The sequence below is a fragment of the Ranitomeya imitator genome, chromosome 1 (genome assembly GCF_032444005.1).
Source record: "Ranitomeya imitator isolate aRanImi1 chromosome 1, aRanImi1.pri, whole genome shotgun sequence".
Taxonomy (NCBI): domain Eukaryota; kingdom Metazoa; phylum Chordata; class Amphibia; order Anura; family Dendrobatidae; genus Ranitomeya; species Ranitomeya imitator.
Window position 1 is genome coordinate 6,028,269 of NC_091282.1, and position 21,834 is coordinate 6,050,102.

Sequence of the window (21,834 nt, forward strand, 5' to 3'; positions counted from 1 at the left end):
TACCTCACTATACCCCCCTCATTATATCTACCTCATTATACCCCTCTCATTATATCTACCTCATTATACCCTCTCATTATATCTACCTCATTATACCCCCTCATTATATCTACCTCACTATACCCTCTCATTATATCTACCTCACTATACCCCCCTCATTATATCTACCTCACTATACCCCTCTCATTATATCTACCTCATTATACCCTCTCATTATATCTACCTCATTATACCCTCTCATTATATCTACCTCACTATACCCCCCTCATTATATCTACCTCACTATACCCCTCTCATTATATCTACCTCATTATACCCTCTCATTATATCTACCTCATTATACCCTCTCATTATATCTACCTCATTATACCCCCTCATTATATCTACCTCATTATACCCTCTCATTATATCTACCTCACTATACCCCCCTCATTATATCTACCTCACTATACCCCTCTCATTATATCTACCTCATTATACCCTCTCATTATATCTACCTCATTATACCCTCTCATTATATCTACCTCACTATACCCCCCTCATTATATCTACCTCACTATACCCCTCTCATTATATCTACCTCATTATACCCTCTCATTATATCTACCTCATTATACCCTCTCATTATATCTACCTCACTATACCCCCCTCATTATATCTACCTCACTATACCCCTCTCATTATATCTACCTCATTATACCCTCTCATTATATCTACCTCATTATACCCTCTCATTATATCTACCTCATTATACCCTCTCATTATATCTACCTCATTATACCCCCTCATTATATCTACCTCATTATACCCTCTCATTATATCTACCTCACTATACCCCCTCATTATATCTACCTCACTATACCCCTCTCATTATATCTACCTCACTATACCCCCCTCATTATATCTACCTCATTATACCCCCTCATTATATCTACCTCATTATACCCTCTCATTATATCTACCTCACTATACCCCCCTCATTATATCTACCTCATTATACCCCCCTCATTATATCTACCTCATTATACCCTCTCATTATATCTACCTCATTATACCCTCTCATTATATCTACCTCATTATATCTACCTCACTATACCCCCCTCATTATATCTACCTCACTATACCCCTCTCATTATATCTACCTCATTATACCCCCTCATTATATCTACCTCATTATACCCTCTCATTATATCTACCTCATTATACCCCCTCATTATATCTACCTCATTATACCCCTCTCATTATATCTACCTCATTATACCCTCTCATTATATCTACCTCATTATACCCCCTCATTATATCTACCTCATTATACCCTCTCATTATATCTACCTCACTATACCCCCCTCATTATATCTACCTCACTATACCCCTCTCATTATATCTACCTCATTATACCCCCTCATTATATCTACCTCATTATACCCTCTCATTATATCTACCTCACTATACCCCCCTCATTATATCTACCTCACTATACCCCCTCATTATATCTACCTCACTATACCCCTCTCATTATATCTACCTCATTATACCCCCTCATTATATCTACCTCATTATACCCTCTCATTATATCTACCTCACTATACCCCCCTCATTATATCTACCTCATTATACCCCTTCATTATATCTACCTCATTATACCCTCTCATTATATCTACCTCATTATACCCCCCTCATTATATCTACCTCATTATACCCTCTCATTATATCTACCTCATTATACCCTCTCATTATATCTACCTCATTATACCCCCTCATTATATCTACCTCATTATACCCTCTCATTATATCTACCTCACTATACCCCCCTCATTATATCTACCTCACTATACCCCTCTCATTATATCTACCTCATTATACCCTCTCATTATATCTACCTCATTATACCCTCTCATTATATCTACCTCACTATACCCCCCTCATTATATCTACCTCACTATACCCCTCTCATTATATCTACCTCATTATACCCTCTCATTATATCTACCTCATTATACCCTCTCATTATATCTACCTCACTATACCCCCCTCATTATATCTACCTCACTATACCCCTCTCATTATATCTACCTCATTATACCCTCTCATTATATCTACCTCATTATACCCTCTCATTATATCTACCTCATTATACCCCCTCATTATATCTACCTCATTATACCCTCTCATTATATCTACCTCACTATACCCCCCTCATTATATCTACCTCACTATACCCCTCTCATTATATCTACCTCACTATACCCCCCTCATTATATCTACCTCATTATACCCCCTCATTATATCTACCTCATTATACCCTCTCATTATATCTACCTCACTATACCCCCCTCATTATATCTACCTCATTATACCCCCCTCATTATATCTACCTCATTATACCCTCTCATTATATCTACCTCATTATACCCCCTCACTATATCTACCTCATTATACCCCCCTCATTATATCTACCTCTCTATACCCCCTCATTATATCTACCTCACTATACCCCCTCATTATATCTACCTCATTATACCCCCCTCATTATATCTACCTCATTATACCCTCTCATTATATCTACCTCATTATACCCCCTCACTATATCTACCTCATTATACCCCCCTCATTATATCTACCTCACTATACCCCCTCATTATATCTACCTCACTATACCCCCTCATTATATCTACCTCATTATACCCCCCTCATTATATCTACCTCATTATACCCTCTCATTATATCTACCTCATTATACCCCCCTCATTATATCTACCTCATTATACCCTCTCATTATATCTACCTCATTATACCCCTCTCATTATATCTACCTCATTATACCCTCTCATTATATCTACCTCATTATACCCTCTCATTATATCTACCTCACTATACCCCTCTCATTATATCTACCTCATTATACCCCCCTCATTATATCTACCTCATTATACCCCCCTCATTATATCTACCTCATTATACCCCCCTCATTATATCTACCTCATTATACCCTCTCATTATATCTACCTCATTATACCCTCTCATTATATCTACCTCACTATACCCCCCTCATTATATCTACCTCACTATACCCCTCTCATTATATCTACCTCATTATACCCTCTCATTATATCTACCTCACTATACCCCCCTCATTATATCTACCTCACTATACCCCCCTCATTATATCTACCTCATTATACCCTCTCATTATATCTACCTCATTATACCCTCTCATTATATCTACCTCATTATACCCCCTCATTATATCTACCTCATTATACCCTCTCATTATATCTACCTCATTATACCCTCTCATTATATCTACCTCACTATACCCCCCTCATTATATCTACCTCACTATACCCCTCTCATTATATCTACCTCATTATACCCTCTCATTATATCTACCTCACTATACCCCCCTCATTATATCTACCTCATTATACCCTCTCATTATATCTACCTCATTATACCCTCTCATTATATCTACCTCATTATACCCTCTCATTATATCTACCTCATTATACCCTCTCATTATATCTACCTCACTATACCCCCCTCATTATATCTACCTCATTATACCCCCCTCATTATATCTACCTCACTATACCCCCCTCATTATATCTACCTCATTATACCCCCTCATTATATCTACCTCATTATACGGTTTTATACCCCTTCATTATATCTACCTCGCTATACCCCCTCTATATACCCCCGTGACTCAGCCTGTATCCCCCCGGATTTCCGCCCCTCACAGCTCATACACCGCGCTGTCGTCCTCCTCGGCTCCTCATGCAGTGCACGGGAGCAGCCGACAGAGGGCGCTCCAGCTCCACAACCCTCCCATACTAAGCGAGACCACAACTACCCACGTGACCACAGGGACGTGACGTCATACCAATCAGGAGCGCAGACACTTCAGCTTCTCCACCGCCGGCCGCTCCTCGCTGTGGTTCCGGATGCAGTTCCTGCTCTCGGCCACTGGTGTCGCTGCGGTAGCATTTGTCACTGGTCACGTGACCACAGGTTCCGGAAGTGGATTTGAATTCACCGCGAACACGATCATTATTCACAGGTGAGGAACAGCGGAGGAGGAGGAGGATGGGGGTTATATACCGGGGAGGAGGAGGATGGGGGTTATATACCGGGGAGGAGGAGGAGGATGGGGGTTATATACCGAGGAGGATGGGGGTTATATACCGGGGAGGAGGAGGAGGAGGAGGATGGGGGTTATATACCGGGGAGGAGGAGGAGGAGGATGGGGGTTATATACCGGGGAGGAGGATGGGGGTTATATACCGGGGAGGAGGAGGAGGATGGGGGTTATATACCGGGGAGGAGGAGGAGGATGGGGGTTATATACCGAGGAGGATGGGGGTTATATACCGGGGAGGAGGAGGAGGAGGATGGGGGTTATATACCGGGGAGGAGGAGGAGGATGGGGGTTATATACCGGGGAGGAGGAGGAGGAGGAGGATGGGGGTTATATACCGGGGAGGAGGAGGAGGATGGGGGTTATATACCGAGGAGGATGGGGGTTATATACCGGGGAGGAGGAGGAGGAGGATGGGGGCTATATACCGGGGGAGGAGGAGGAGGATGGGGGTTATATACCGGGGAGGAGGAGGAGGATGGGGGTTATATACCGGGGAGGAGGAGGAGGATGGGGGTTATATACCGGGGGAGGAGGAGGATGGGGGTTATATACCGGGGAGGAGGAGGATGGGGGTTATATACCGGGGAGGAGGAGGAGGATGGGGGTTATATACCGGGGAGGAGGAGGAGGATGGGGGTTATATACCGGGGGAGGAGGAGGAGGATGGGGGTTATATACCGGGGGAGGAGGAGGATGGGGGTTATATACCGGGGAGGAGGAGGATGGGGGTTATATACCGGGGAGGAGGAGGAGGATGGGGGTTATATACCGGGGAGGAGGAGGAGGATGGGGGTTATATACCGGGGGAGGAGGAGGAGGATGGGGGTTATATACCGGGGGAGGAGGAGGATGGGGGTTATATACCGGGGAGGAGGAGGATGGGGGTTATATACCGGGGAGGAGGAGGATGGGGGTTATATACCGGGGAGGAGGAGGAGGATGGGGGTTATATACCGGGGGAGGAGGAGGATGGGGGTTATATACCGGGGAGGAGGAGGAGGATGGGGGTTATATACCGGGGAGGAGGAGGATGGGGGTTATATACCGGGGAGGAGGAGGAGGATGGGGGTTATATACCGGGGAGGAGGAGGAGGATGGGGGTTATATACCGGGGGAGGAGGAGGATGGGGGTTATATACCGGGGAGGAGGAGGAGGATGGGGGTTATATACCGGGGAGGAGGAGGATGGGGGTTATATACCGGGGAGGAGGAGGATGGGGGTTATATACCGGGGAGGAGGAGGAGGATGGGGGTTATATACCGGGGAGGAGGAGGAGGATGGGGGTTATATACCGGGGGAGGAGGAGGATGGGGGTTATATACCGGGGAGGAGGAGGAGGATGGGGGTTATATACCGGGGAGGAGGAGGATGGGGGTTATATACCGGGGAGGAGGAGGAGGATGGGGGTTATATACCGGGGAGGAGGAGGAGGATGGGGGTTATATACCGGGGAGGAGGAGGATGGGGGTTATATACCGGGGAGGAGGAGGAGGATGGGGGTTATATACCGGGGAGGAGGAGGAGGATGGGGGTTATATACCGGGGAGGAGGAGGAGGATGGGGGTTATATACCGGGGAGGAGGAGGAGGATGGGGGTTATATACCGGGGAGGAGGAGGAGGATGGGGGTTATATACCGGGGAGGAGGAGGAGGATGGGGGTTATATACCTGGGGAGGAGGAGGAGGATGGGGGTTATATACCGGGGGAGGAGGAGGATGGGGGTTATATACCGGGGAGGAGGAGGATGGGGGTTATATACCGGGGAGGAGGAGGAGGATGGGGGTTATATACCGGGGGAGGAGGAGGAGGATGGGGGTTATATACCGGGGGAGGAGGATGGGGGTTATATACCGGGGGAGGAGGAGGAGGATGGGGGTTATATACCGGGGGAGGAGGAGGAGGATGGGGGTTATATACCGGGGGAGGAGGAGGAGGATGGGGGTTATATACCGGGGGAGGAGGAGAATGGGGGTTATATACCGGGGGAGGAGGAGGATGGGGGTTATATACCGGGGGAGGAGGAGGAGGATGGGGGTTATATACCGGGGGAGGAGGAGGAGGATGGGGGCTATATACCGGGGGAGGAGGAGGAAGATGGGGGTTATATACCGGGGGAAGAGGAGGAGGATGGGGGTTATATACCGGGGGAGGAGGAGGAGGATGGGGGTTATATACCGGGGGAGGAGGAGGAGGATGGGGGTTATATACCGGGGGAGGAGGATGGGGGTTATATACCGGGGGAGGAGGAGGAGGATGGGGGTTGTGAATCTATATATTATATTTGTGATGTGTTGATCTTGCTGTTGCTCCTGGTTTCTGCTTTTTCTTTCCTCCTCGTTGTGATTCACTGATCGGATGATTCTTGTATATTGTGATCGGGTGTTTCTGAGCGCAGCGGGCCGGGATCTGTGTTTTTTGTTGTATTATTTGCGGTGATTACTTTCCTCCTCGTTGTGATTCACTGATCGGATGATTCTTGTATATTGTGATCGGTGTTTCTGAGCGCAGCGGGGCCGGGATCTGTGTTTTTGTTGTATTATTAGTGGTGATTTCTTTCCTCCTCGTTGTGATTCACTGATCGGATGATTCTTGTATATTGTGATCGGTGTTTCTGAGCGCAGCGGGGCCGGGATCTGTGTTTTTTGTTGTATTATTTGCGGTGATTTCTTTCCTCCTCGTTGTGATTCACTGATCGGATGATTCTTGTATATTGTGATCGGTGTTTCTGAGCGCAACGGGGCCGGGATCTGTGTTTTTTGTTGTATTATTAGCGGTGATTTCTTTCCTCCTAGTTGTGATTCTCTGGTCGGATGATTCTTGTATATTGTGATCGGGTGTTTCTGAGCGCAGCGGGGCCGGGATCTGTGTTTTTTGTTGTATTATTAGCGGTGATTTCTTTCCTCGCTGTGATTCACTGATCGGATGATTCTTGTATATTGTGATCGGGTGTTTCTGAGCGCAGCGGGCCGGGATCTGTGTTTTTTGTTGTATTATTTGCGGTGATTACTTTCCTCCTCGTTGTGATTCACTGATCGGATGATTCTTGTATATTGTGATCGGTGTTTCTGAGCGCAGCGGGGCCGGGATCTGTGTTTTTTGTTGTATTATTTGCGGTGATTTCTTTCCTCCTCGTTGTGATTCACTGATCGGATGATTCTTGTATATTGTGATCGGTGTTTCTGAGCGCAACGGGGCCGGGATCTGTGTTTTTTGTTGTATTATTAGCGGTGATTTCTTTCCTCCTAGTTGTGATTCTCTGGTCGGATGATTCTTGTATATTGTGATCGGGTGTTTCTGAGCGCAGCGGGGCCGGGATCTGTGTTTTTTGTTGTATTATTAGCGGTGATTTCTTTCCTCGCTGTGATTCACTGATCGGATGATTCTTGTATATTGTGATCGGGTGTTTCTGAGCGCAGCGGGGCCGGGATCTGTGTTTTTTGTTGTATTATTAGCGGTGATTTCTTTCCTCGCTGTGATTCACTGATCGGATGATTCTTGTATATTGTGATCGGGTGTTTCTGAGCGCAGCGGGGCCGGGATCTGTGTTTTTTGTTGTATTATTAGTGGTGATTTCTTTCCTCCTAGTTGTGATTCTCTGATCGGATGATTCTTGTATATTGTGATCGGGTGTTTCTGAGCGCAGCGGGGCCGGGATCTGTGTTTTTTGTTGTATTATTAGCGGTGATTTCTTTCCTCCTAGTTGTGATTCACTGATCGGATGATTCTTGTATATTGTGATCGGGTGTTTCTGAGCGCAGCGGGGCCGGGGATCTGTGTTTTTTGTTGTATTATTAGCGGTGATTTCTTTCCTACTCGCTGTGATTCACTGATCGGATGATTCTTGTATATTGTGATCGGTGTTTCTGAGCGCAGCGGGCCGGGATCTGTGTTTTTTGTTGTATTATTAGCGGTGATTTCTTTCCTCCTAGTTGTGATTCTCTGATCGGATGATTCTTGTATATTGTGATCGGGTGTTTCTGAGCGCAGCGGGGCCGGGGATCTGTGTTTTTTGTTTTATTATTAGCGGTGATTTCTTTCCTACTCGCTGTGATTCACTGATCGGATGATTCTTGTATATTGTGATCGGGTGTTTCTGAGCGCAGCGGGGCTGGGATCTGTGTTTTTTGTTGTATTATTAGCGGTGATTTCTTTCCTCCTCGCTGTGATTCACTGATCGGATGATTCTTGTATATTGTGATCGGGTGTTTCTGAGCGCAGCGGGGTCGGGGATCTGTGTTTTTTGTTGTATTATTAGCGGTGATTTCTTTCCTCTTCATTGTGATTCACTGATCGGATGATTCTTGTATGTTGTGATCGGGTGTTTCTGAGCGCAGCGGGGCCGGGATCTGTGTTTTTTGTTGTATTATTAGCGGTGATTTCTTTCCTCTTCATTGTGATTCACTGATCGGATGATTCTTGTATGTTGTGATCGGGTGTTTCTGAGCGCAGCGGGGCTGGGATCTGTGTTTTTTGTTGTATTATTAGCGGTGATTTCTTTCCTCCTCGCTGTGATTCACTGATCGGATGATTCTTGTATATTGTGATCGGGTGTTTCTGAGCGCAGCGGGGTCGGGGATCTGTGTTTTTTGTTGTATTATTAGCGGTGATTTCTTTCCTCTTCATTGTGATTCACTGATCGGATGATTCTTGTATATTGTGATCGGTGTTTCTGAGCGCAGCGGGGCCGGGATCTGTGTTTTTTGTTGTATTATTAGTGGTGATTTCTTTCCTCCTCGTTGTGATTCACTGATCGGATGATTCTTGTATATTGTGATCGGGTGTTTCTGAGCGCAGCGGGGCTGGGATCTGTGTTTTTTGTTGTATTATTAGCGGTGATTTCTTTCCTCCTCGCTGTGATTCACTGATCGGATGATTCTTGTATATTGTGATCGGGTGTTTCTGAGCGCAGCGGGGCCGGGATCTGTGTTTTTTGTTGTATTATTAGCGGTGATTTCTTTCCTCTTCATTGTGATTCACTGATCGGATGATTCTTGTATGTTGTGATCGGGTGTTTCTGAGCGCAGCGGGGCCGGGATCTGTGTTTTTTGTTGTATTATTAGTGGTGATTTCTTTCCTCCTCGTTGTGATTCACTGATCAGATGATTCTTGTATATTGTGATCGGTGTTTCTGAGCGCAGCAGGGTCGGGATCTGTGTTTTTTGTTGTATTATTAGTGGTGATTTCTTTCCTCCTAGTTGTGATTCACTGATCGGATGATTCTTGTATATTGTGATCGGGTGTTTCTGAGCGCAGCGGGGCCGGGATCTGTGTTTTTTGTTGTATTATTAGCGGTGATTTCTTTTCTCCTGATCGGATGATTCTTGTATATTGTGATCGGTGTTTCTGAGCGCAGCGGGGCCGGGGATCTGTGTTTTTTATTGTATTATTAGCGGTGATTTCTTTCCTCCTCGCTGTGATTCACTGATCGGATGATTCTTGTATATTGTGATCGGGTGTTTCTGAGCGCAGCGGGGTCGGGGATCTGTGTTTTTTGTTGTATTATTAGCGGTGATTTCTTTCCTCCTAGTTGTGATTCACTGATCGGATGATTCTTGTATATTGTGATCGGTGTTTCTGAGCGCAGCGGGGTCGGGATCTGTGTTTTTTGTTCTATTGTTAGCGGTGATTTCTTTCCTCCTCGTTGTGATTCCCTGATCGGATGATTCTTGTATATTGTGATCGGTGTTTCTGAGCGCAGCGGGGCCGGGGATCTGTGTTTTTTGTTGTATTATTAGTGGTGATTTCTTTCCTCCTCGTTGTGATTCACTGATCAGATGATTCTTGTATATTGTGATCGGTGTTTCTGAGCGCAGCAGGGTCGGGATCTGTGTTTTTTGTTGTATTATTAGCGGTGATTTCTTTCCTCCTCGTTGTGATTCACTGATCGGATGATTCTTGTATATTGTGATCGGGTGTTTCTGAGCGCAGCGGGCCGGGATCTGTGTTTTTTGTTGTATTATTAGCGGTGATTTCTTTCCTCCTAGTTGTGATTCACTGATCGGATGATTCTTGTATATTGTGATCGGGTGTTTCTGAGCGCAGCGGGCCGGGATCTGTGTTTTTTGTTGTATTATTAGCGGTGATTTCTTTCCTCCTCGTTGTGATTCACTGATCGGATGATTCTTGTATATTGTGATCGGTATTTCTGAGCGCAGCGGGGCCGGGGATCTGTGTTTTTTGTTGTATTATTAGCGGTGATTTCTTTCCTCATCGTTGTGATTCACTGATCGGATGATTCTTGTATATTGTGATCGGTGTTTCTGAGCGCAGCGGGGCCGGGGATCTGTGTTTTTTGTTGTATTATTAGCGGTGATTTCTTTCCTCCTAGTTGTCATTCACTGATCGGATGATTCTTGTATATTGTGATCGGGTGTTTCTGAGCGCAGCGGGCCGGGATCTGTGTTTTTTGTTGTATTATTAGCGGTGATTTCTTTCCTCCTAGTTGTGATTCACTGATCGGATGATTCTTGTATATTGTGATCGGGTGTTTCTGAGCGCAGCGGGCCGGGATCTGTGTTTTTTGTTGTATTATTAGCGGTGATTTCTTTCCTCCTCGTTGTGATTCATTGATCGGATGATTCTTGTATATTGTGATCGGTATTTCTGAGCGCAGCGGGGCCGGGGATCTGTGTTTTTTGTTGTATTATTAGCGGTGATTTCTTTCCTCCTCGTTGTGATTCACTGATCGGATGATTCTTGTATATTGTGATCGGTGTTTCTGAGCGCAGCGGGGCCGGGGATCTTTGTTTTTTGTTGTATTATTAGCGGTGATTTCTTTCCTCCTCGTTGTGATTCACTGATCGGATGATTCTTGTATATTGTGATCGGGTGTTTCTGAGCGCAGCGGGCCGGGATCTGTGTTTTTTGTTGTATTATTAGCGGTGATTTCTTTCCTCCTAGTTGTGATTCTCTGATCGGATGATTCTTGTATGTTGTGATCGGGTGTTTCTGAGCGCAGCGGGGCCGGGATCTGTGTTTTTTGTTGTATTATTAGCGGTGATTTCTTTTCTCCTGATCAGATGATTCTTGTATATTGTGATCGGTGTTTCTGAGCGCAGCGGGGCCGGGGATCTGTGTTTTTTGTTGTATTATTAGCGGTGATTTCTTTCCTCGCTGTGATTCTCTGGTCGGATGATTCTTGTATATTGTGATCGGGTGTTTCTGAGCGCAGCGGGGCCGGGATCTGTGTTTTTTGTTGTAATATTAGCGGTGATTTCTTTCCTCCTCGTTGTGATTCACTGATCGGATGATTCTTGTATATTGTGATCGGTGTTTCTGAGCGCAGCGGGGCCGGGGATCTGTGTTTTTTGTTGTATTATTAGCGGTGATTTCTTTCCTACTCGCTGTGATTCACTGATCGGATGATTCTTGTATATTGTGATCGGTGTTTCTGAGCGCAGCGGGGCCGGGATCTGTGGTTTTGTTGTATTATTAGCGGTGATTTCTTTCCTACTCGCTGTGATTCACTGATCGGATGATTCTTGTATATTGTGATCGGGTGTTTCTGAGCGCAGCGGGGTCGGGGATCTGTGTTTTTTGTTGTATTATTTGCGGTGATTTCTTTCCTCCTCGTTGTGATTCACTGATCGGATGATTCTTGTATATTGTGATCGGGTGTTTCTGAGCGCAGCGGGGCCGGGGATCTGTGTTTTTTGTTGTATTATTAGCGGTGATTTCTTTTCTCCTGATCGGATGATTCTTGTATATTGTGATCGGGTGTTTCTGAGCGCAGCGGGGTCGGGATCTGTGTTTTTTGTTGTATTATTAGCGGTGATTTCTTTCCTCCTTGTGTGATTCACTGATCGGATGATTCTTGTATATTGTGATCGGGTGTTTCTGAGCGCAACGGGGCTGGGATCTGTGTTTTTGTTGTATTATTAGCGGTGATTTCTTTCCTCCTCGTTGTGATTCATTGATCGGATGATTCTTGTATGTTGTGATCGGGTGTTTCTGAGCGCAGCGGGCCCGGGGATCTGTGTTTTTTATTGTATTATTAGCGGTGATTTCTTTCCTCCTCGCTGTGATTCACTGATCGGATGATTCTTGTATATTGTGATCGGGTGATTCTGAGCGCAGCGGGGCCGGGATCTGTGTTTTTTTGTTGTATTATTAGCGGTGATTTCTTTCCTCCTAGTTGTGATTCACTGATCGGATGATTCTTGTATATTGTGATCGGGTGTTTCTGAGCGCAGCGGGCCCGGGGATCTGTGTTTTTTGTTGTATTATTAGCGGTGATTTCTTTTCTCCTGATCGGATTATTCTTGTATATTGTGATCAGGTGTTTCTGAGCGCAGCGGGGCCGGGGATCTGTGTTTTTTATTGTATTATTAGCGGTGATTTCTTTCCTCCTCGTTGTGATTCACTGATCGGATGATTCTTGTATATTGTGATCGGGTGTTTCTGAGCGCAGCGGGGCCGGGGATCTGTGTTTTTTGTTGTATTATTAGCGGTGATTTCTTTCCTCCTAGTTGTGATTCACTGATCGGATGATTCTTGTATATTGTGATCGGTGTTTCTGAGCGCAGCGGGGCCGGGGATCTGTGTTTTTTGTTGTATTATTAGCGGTGATTTCTTTCCTCCTCGTTGTGATTCACTGATCGGATGATTCTTGTATGTTGTGATCGGGTGTTTCTGAGCGCAGCGGGGCCGGGGATCTGTGTTTTTTGTTTTATTATTAGCGGTGATTTCTTTCCTACTCGTTGTGATTCACTGATCGGATGATTCTTGTATATTGTGATCGGTGTTTCTGAGCGCAGCGGGGCCGGGATCTGTGTTTTTTGTTTTATTATTAGCGGTGATTTCTTTCCTACTCGTTGTGATTCACTGATCGGATGATTCTTGTATATTGTGATCGGTGTTTCTGAGCGCAGCGGGGTCGGGATCTGTGTTTTTTGTTGTATTATTAGTGGTGATTTCTTTCCTCCTAGTTGTGATTCACTGATCGGATGATTCTTGTATATTGTGATCGGGTGTTTCTGAGCGCAGCGGGCCGGGATCTGTGTTTTTTGTTGTATTATTAGCGGTGATTTCTTTCCTCCTAGTTGTGATTCTCTGATCGGATGATTCTTGTATGTTGTGATCGGGTGTTTCTGAGCGCAGCGGGGCCGGGGATCTGTGTTTTTTTGTTGTATTATTAGCGGTGATTTCTTTTCTCCTGATCAGATGATTCTTGTATATTGTGATCGGTGTTTCTGAGCGCAGCGGGGCCGGGGATCTGTGTTTTTTGTTGTATTATTAGCGGTGATTTCTTTCCTCGCTGTGATTCTCTGGTCGGATGATTCTTGTATATTGTGATCGGGTGTTTCTGAGCGCAGCGGGGCCGGGATCTGTGTTTTTTGTTGTAATATTAGCGGTGATTTCTTTCCTCCTCGTTGTGATTCACTGATCGGATGATTCTTGTATATTGTGATCGGTGTTTCTGAGCGCAGCGGGGCCGGGGATCTGTGTTTTTTGTTGTATTATTAGCGGTGATTTCTTTCCTACTCGCTGTGATTCACTGATCGGATGATTCTTGTATATTGTGATCGGTGTTTCTGAGCGCAGCGGGGCCGGGATCTGTGGTTTTGTTGTATTATTAGCGGTGATTTCTTTCCTCCTCGTTGTGATTCACTGATCGGATGATTCTTGTATATTGTGATCTGGTGTTTCTGAGCGCAGCGGGGCCGGGGATCTGTGTTTTTTGTTGTATTATTAGCGGTGATTTCTTTTCTCCTGATCGGATGATTCTTGTATATTGTGATCGGGTGTTTCTGAGCGCAGCGGGGTCGGGATCTGTGTTTTTTGTTGTATTATTAGCGGTGATTTCTTTCCTCCTTGTTGTGTGATTCACTGATCGGATGATTCTTGTATATTGTGATCGGGTGTTTCTGAGCGCAACGGGGCTGGGATCTGTGTTTTTGTTGTATTATTAGCGGTGATTTCTTTCCTCCTCGTTGTGATTCATTGATCGGATGATTCTTGTATGTTGTGATCGGGTGTTTCTGAGCGCAGCGGGGCCGGGGATCTGTGTTTTTTGTTGTATTATTAGCGGTGATTTCTTTCCTCCTCGTTGTGATTCACTGATCGGATGATTCTTGTATATTGTGTTCGGTGTTTCTGAGTGCAGCGGGGCCGGGGATCTGTGTTTTTTGTTGTATTATTAGCGGTGATTTCTTTTCTCCTCGTTGTGATTCACTGATCGGATGATTCTTGTATATTGTGATCGGTGTTTCTGAGCGCAGCGGGGCCGGGGATCTGTGTTTTTGTTGTATTATTAGCGGTGATTTCTTTCCTCCTCGTTATGATTCACTGATCGGATGATTCTTGTATATTGTGTTCGGTGTTTCTGAGCGCAGTGGGGCCGGGGATCTGTGTTTTTTGTTGTATTATTAGCGGTGATTTCTTTCCTCCTCGTTATGATTCACTGATCGGATGATTCTTGTATATTGTGATCGGGTATTTCTGAGCGCAGCGGGGCCGGGGATCTGTGTTTTTTATTGTATTATTAGCGGTGATTTCTTTCCTCCTCGCTGTGATTCACTGATCGGATGATTCTTGTATATTGTGATCGGGTGATTCTGAGCGCAGCGGGGCCGGGATCTGTGTTTTTTTGTTGTATTATTAGCGGTGATTTCTTTCCTCCTAGTTGTGATTCACTGATCGGATGATTCTTGTATATTGTGATCGGGTGTTTCTGAGCGCAGCGGGCCCGGGGATCTGTGTTTTTTGTTGTATTATTAGCGGTGATTTCTTTCCTCCTAGTTGTGATTCACTGATCGGATGATTGTTGTATATTGTGATCGGGTGTTTCTGAGCGCAGCGGGCCCGGGGATCTGTGTTTTTTGTTGTATTATTAGCGGTGATTTCTTTCCTCCTAGTTGTGATTCACTGATCGGATGATTCTTGTATATTGTGATCGGGTGTTTCTGAGCGCAGCGGGGTCGGGATCTGTGTTTTTTGTTGTATTATTAGCGGTGATTTCTTTTCTCCTGATCGGATTATTCTTGTATATTGTGATCAGGTGTTTCTGAGCGCAGCGGGGCCGGGGATCTGTGTTTTTTATTGTATTATTAGCGGTGATTTCTTTCCTCCTCGTTGTGATTCCCTGATCGGATGATTCTTGTATATTGTGATCGGTGTTTCTGAGCGCAGCGGGGTCGGGATCTGTGTTTTTTGTTGTATTATTAGTGGTGATTTCTTTCCTCCTAGTTGTGATTCACTGATCGGATGATTCTTGTATATTGTGATCGGGTGTTTCTGAGCGCAGCGGGGCCGGGGATCTGTGTTTTTTGTTGTATTATTAGCGGTGATTTCTTTCCTCCTAGTTGTGATTCACTGATCGGATGATTCTTGTATATTGTGATCGGTGTTTCTGAGCGCAGCGGGGCCGGGGATCTGTGTTTTTTGTTGTATTATTAGCGGTGATTTCTTTCCTCCTCGTTGTGATTCACTGATCGGATGATTCTTGTATATTGTGATCGGTGTTTCTGAGCGCAGCGGGGTCGGGATCTGTGTTTTTTGTTGTATTATTAGTGGTGATTTCTTTCCTCCTAGTTGTGATTCACTGATCGGATGATTCTTGTATATTGTGATCGGGTGTTTCTGAGCGCAGCGGGGCCGGGATCTGTGTTTTTTGTTGTATTATTAGCGGTGATTTCTTTCCTCCTAGTTGTGATTCACTGATCGGATGATTCTTGTATATTGTGATCGGGTGTTTCTGAGCGCAGCGGGGCCGGGATCTGTGTTTTTTGTTGTATTATTAGCGGTGATTTCTTTCCTCCTAGTTGTGATTCTCTGATCGGATGATTCTTGTATATTGTGATCGGGTGTTTCTGAGCGCAGCGGGGCCGGGATCTGTGTTCTTTGTTTTATTATTAGCGGTGATTTCTTTCCTACTCGCTGTGATTCACTGATCGGATGATTCTTGTATATTGTGATCGGGTGTTTCTGAGCGCAGCGGGGCCGGGATCTGTGTTTTTTGTTGTATTATTAGCGGTGATTTCTTTCCTCCTAGTTGTGATTCACTGATCGGATGATTCTTGTGTGTTGTGATCGGGTGTTTCTGAGCGCAGCGGGGCCGGGATCTGTGTTTTTTGTTTTATTATTAGCGGTGATTTCTTTCCTACTCGTTGTGATTCACTGATCGGATGATTCTTGTATATTGTGATCGGTGTTTCTGAGCGCAGCGGGGTCGGGATCTGTGTTTTTTGTTGTATTATTAGTGGTGATTTCTTTCCTCCTAGTTGTGATTCACTGATCGGATGATTCTTGTATATTGTGATCGGGTGTTTCTGAGCGCAGCGGGCCGGGATCTGTGTTTTTTGTTGTATTATTAGCGGTGATTTCTTTCCTCCTAGTTGTGATTCTCTGATCGGATGATTCTTGTATGTTGTGATCGGGTGTTTCTGAGCGCAGCGGGGCCGGGGATCTGTGTTTTTTGTTGTATTATTAGCGGTGATTTCTTTTCTCCTGATCAGATGATTCTTGTATATTGTGATCGGTGTTTCTGAGCGCAGCGGGGCCGGGGATCTGTGTTTTTTGTTGTATTATTAGCGGTGATTTCTTTTCTCCTGATCGGATGATTCTTGTATATTGTGATCGGGTGTTTCTGAGCGCAGCGGGGTCGGGATCTGTGTTTTTTGTTGTATTATTAGCGGTGATTTCTTTCCTCCTTGTTGTGTGATTCACTGATCGGATGATTCTTGTATATTGTGATCGGGTGTTTCTGAGCGCAACGGGGCTGGGATCTGTGTTTTTGTTGTATTATTAGCGGTGATTTCTTTCCTCCTCGTTGTGATTCATTGATCGGATGATTCTTGTATGTTGTGATCGGGTGTTTCTGAGCGCAGCGGGGCCGGGGATCTGTGTTTTTTGTTGTATTATTAGCGGTGATTTCTTTCCTCCTCGTTGTGATTCACTGATCGGATGATTCTTGTATATTGTGTTCGGTGTTTCTGAGCGCAGCGGGGCCGGGGATCTGTGTTTTTTGTTGTATTATTAGCGGTGATTTCTTTTCTCCTCGTTGTGATTCACTGATCGGATGATTCTTGTATATTGTGATCGGTGTTTCTGAGCGCAGCGGGGCCGGGGATCTGTGTTTTTTGTTGTATTATTAGCGGTGATTTCTTTCCTCCTCGTTGTGATTCACTGATCGGATGATTCTTGTATATTGTGATCGGTGTTTCTGAGCGCAGCGGGGCCGGGGATCTGTGTTTTTGTTGTATTATTAGCGGTGATTTCTTTCCTCCTCGTTATGATTCACTGATCGGATGATTCTTGTATATTGTGATCGGGTGTTTCTGAGCGCAGCGGGGCCGGGATCTGTGTTCTTTGTTTTATTATTAGCGGTGATTTCTTTCCTACTCGCTGTGATTCACTGATCGGATGATTCTTGTATATTGTGATCGGGTGTTTCTGAGCGCAGCGGGGCCGGGATCTGTGTTTTTTGTTGTATTATTAGCGGTGATTTCTTTCCTCCTAGTTGTGATTCACTGATCGGATGATTCTTGTGTGTTGTGATCGGGTGTTTCTGAGCGCAGCGGGGCCGGGATCTGTGTTTTTTGTTTTATTATTAGCGGTGATTTCTTTCCTACTCGTTGTGATTCACTGATCGGATGATTCTTGTATATTGTGATCGGTGTTTCTGAGCGCAGCGGGGTCGGGATCTGTGTTTTTTGTTGTATTATTAGTGGTGATTTCTTTCCTCCTAGTTGTGATTCACTGATCGGATGATTCTTGTATATTGTGATCGGGTGTTTCTGAGCGCAGCGGGCCGGGATCTGTGTTTTTTGTTGTATTATTAGCGGTGATTTCTTTCCTCCTAGTTGTGATTCTCTGATCGGATGATTCTTGTATGTTGTGATCGGGTGTTTCTGAGCGCAGCGGGGCCGGGGATCTGTGTTTTTTGTTGTATTATTAGCGGTGATTTCTTTTCTCCTGATCAGATGATTCTTGTATATTGTGATCGGTGTTTCTGAGCGCAGCGGGGCCGGGGATCTGTGTTTTTTGTTGTATTATTAGCGGTGATTTCTTTTCTCCTGATCGGATGATTCTTGTATATTGTGATCGGGTGTTTCTGAGCGCAGCGGGGTCGGGATCTGTGTTTTTTGTTGTATTATTAGCGGTGATTTCTTTCCTCCTTGTTGTGTGATTCACTGATCGGATGATTCTTGTATATTGTGATCGGGTGTTTCTGAGCGCAACGGGGCTGGGATCTGTGTTTTTGTTGTATTATTAGCGGTGATTTCTTTCCTCCTCGTTGTGATTCATTGATCGGATGATTCTTGTATGTTGTGATCGGGTGTTTCTGAGCGCAGCGGGGCCGGGGATCTGTGTTTTTTGTTGTATTATTAGCGGTGATTTCTTTCCTCCTCGTTGTGATTCACTGATCGGATGATTCTTGTATATTGTGTTCGGTGTTTCTGAGCGCAGCGGGGCCGGGGATCTGTGTTTTTTGTTGTATTATTAGCGGTGATTTCTTTTCTCCTCGTTGTGATTCACTGATCGGATGATTCTTGTATATTGTGATCGGTGTTTCTGAGCGCAGCGGGGCCGGGGATCTGTGTTTTTTGTTGTATTATTAGCGGTGATTTCTTTCCTCCTCGTTGTGATTCACTGATCGGATGATTCTTGTATATTGTGATCGGTGTTTCTGAGCGCAGCGGGGCCGGGGATCTGTGTTTTTGTTGTATTATTAGCGGTGATTTCTTTCCTCCTCGTTATGATTCACTGATCGGATGATTCTTGTATATTGTGTTCGGTGTTTCTGAGCGCAGCGGGGCCGGGGATCTGTGTTTTTTGTTGTATTATTAGAGGTGATTTCTTTCCTCCTCGTTATGATTCACTGATCGGATGATTCTTGTATATTGTGATCGGGTATTTCTGAGCGCAGCGGGGCCGGGGATCTGTGTTTTTTATTGTATTATTAGCGGTGATTTCTTTCCTCCTCGCTGTGATTCACTGATCGGATGATTCTTGTATATTGTGATCGGGTGATTCTGAGCGCAGCGGGGCCGGGATCTGTGTTTTTTTGTTGTATTATTAGCGGTGATTTCTTTCCTCCTAGTTGTGATTCACTGATCGGATGATTCTTGTATATTGTGATCGGGTGTTTCTGAGCGCAGCGGGCCCGGGGATCTGTGTTTTTTGTTGTATTATTAGCGGTGATTTCTTTCCTCCTAGTTGTGATTCACTGATCGGATGATTGTTGTATATTGTGATCGGGTGTTTCTGAGCGCAGCGGGCCCGGGGATCTGTGTTTTTTGTTGTATTATTAGCGGTGATTTCTTTCCTCCTAGTTGTGATTCACTGATCGGATGATTCTTGTATATTGTGATCGGGTGTTTCTGAGCGCAGCGGGGTCGGGATCTGTGTTTTTTGTTGTATTATTAGCGGTGATTTCTTTTCTCCTGATCGGATTATTCTTGTATATTGTGATCAGGTGTTTCTGAGCGCAGCGGGGCCGGGGATCTGTGTTTTTTATTGTATTATTAGCGGTGATTTCTTTCCTCCTCGTTGTGATTCCCTGATCGGATGATTCTTGTATATTGTGATCGGTGTTTCTGAGCGCAGCGGGGTCGGGATCTGTGTTTTTTGTTGTATTATTAGTGGTGATTTCTTTCCTCCTAGTTGTGATTCACTGATCGGATGATTCTTGTATATTGTGATCGGGTGTTTCTGAGCGCAGCGGGGCCGGGGATCTGTGTTTTTTGTTGTATTATTAGCGGTGATTTCTTTCCTCCTAGTTGTGATTCACTGATCGGATGATTCTTGTATATTGTGATCGGTGTTTCTGAGCGCAGCGGGGCCGGGGATCTGTGTTTTTTGTTGTATTATTAGCGGTGATTTCTTTCCTCCTAGTTGTGATTCTCTGATCGGATGATTCTTGTATATTGTGATCGGGTGTTTCTGAGCGCAGCGGGGCCGGGATCTGTGTTCTTTGTTTTATTATTAGCGGTGATTTCTTTCCTACTCGCTGTGATTCACTGATCGGATGATTCTTGTATATTGTGATCGGGTGTTTCTGAGCGCAGCGGGCCGGGATCTGTGTTTTTTGTTGTATTATTAGCGGTGATTTCTTTCCTCCTAGTTGTGATTCTCTGATCGGATGATTCTTGTATATTGTGATCGGGTGTTTCTGAGCGCAGCGGGGCCGGGATCTGTGTTCTTTGTTTTATTATTAGCGGTGATTTCTTTCCTACTCGCTGTGATTCACTGATCGGATGATTCTTGTATATTGTGATCGGGTGTTTCTGAGCGCAGCGGGGCCGGGATCTGTGTTTTTTGTTGTATTATTAGCGGTGATTTCTTTCCTCCTAGTTGTGATTCACTGATCGGATGATTCTTGTATGTTGTGATCGGGTGTTTCTGAGCGCAGCGGGGCCGGGATCTGTGTTTTTTGTTTTATTATTAGCGGTGATTTCTTTCCTACTCGCTGTGATTCACTGATCGGATGATTCTTGTATATTGTGATCGGGTGTTTCTGAGCGCAGCGGGGTCGGGGATCTGTGTTTTTTGTTGTATTATTTGCGGTGATTTCTTTCCTCCTCGTTGTGATTCACTGATCGGATGATTCTTGTATATTGTGATCGGTGTTTCTGAGCGCAGCGGGGCCGGGATCTGTGTTTTTTGTTGTATTATTAGCGGTGATTTCTTTCCTACTCGCTGTGATTCACTGATCGGATGATTCTTGTATATTGTGATCGGGTGTTTCTGAGCGCAGCGGGGTCGGGGATCTGTGTTTTTTGTTGTATTATTAGTGGTGATTTCTTTCCTCCTAGTTGTGATTCACTGATCGGATGATTCTTGTATATTGTGATCGGTGTTTCTGAGCGCAGCGGGGCCGGGATCTGTGTTTTTTGTTGTATTATTAGTGGTGATTTCTTTCCTCCTAGTTGTGATTCACTGATCGGATGATTCTTGTATACTGTGATCGGGTGTTTCTGAGTGCAGCGGGGCCGGGATCTGTGTTTTTTATTGTATTATTAGTGGTGATTTCTTTCCTCTTCGTTGTGATTCACTGATCGGATGATTCTTGTATGTTGTGATCGGGTGTTTCTGAGCGCAGCGGGGCCGGGATCTGTGTTTTTTGTTTTATTATTAGCGGTGATTTCTTTCCTACTCGCTGTGATTCACTATTCTTGTATATTGTGATCGGGTGTTTCTGAGCGCAGCGGGGCCGGGATCTGTGTTTTTTGTTGTATTATTAGCGGTGATTTCTTTCCTCCTCGTTGTGATTCTCTGATCGGATGATTCTTGTATATTGTGATCGGGTGTTTCTGAGCGCAGCGGGGCCGGGATCTGTGTTTTTTGTTGTATTATTAGCGGTGATTTCTATCCTCCTCGTTGTGATTCACTGATCGGATGATTCTTGTATATTGTGATCGGGTGTTTCTGAGCGCAGCGGGGCCGGGGATCTGTGTTTTTTGTTGTATTATTAGCGGTGATTTCTTTTCTCCTGATCGGATGATTCTTGTATATTGTGATCGGGTGTTTCTGAGCGCAGCGGGGCCGGGATCTGTGTTTTTTGTTGTAATATTAGCGGTGATTTCTCTCCTCCTCGCTGTGATTCTCTGGTCGGATGATTCTTGTATATTGTGATCGGTGTTTCTGAGCACAGCGGGGCCGGGATCTGTGTTTTTGTTGTATTATTAGCGATGATTTCTTTCCTACTCGCTGTGATTCACTGATCGGATGATTCTTGTATATTGTGAT

General features: G+C 45.0%; 1 protein-coding gene across 2 annotated transcripts in view; it reads left to right on the forward strand.

The window, feature by feature from the left end:
- Positions 1–3,924: 3,924 nt before the first annotated feature.
- The window catches only part of ARHGEF39 (Rho guanine nucleotide exchange factor 39), a 58,478-nt gene continuing 40,568 nt past the window's right edge, over positions 3,925–21,834 (forward strand). For both annotated transcript variants that reach the window (XM_069745644.1, XM_069745643.1), the window contains exon 1: positions 3,925–4,060. The gene's annotated coding sequence lies outside the window, so the exon portion shown is untranslated. The remainder of the gene's footprint in view (positions 4,061–21,834) is intronic.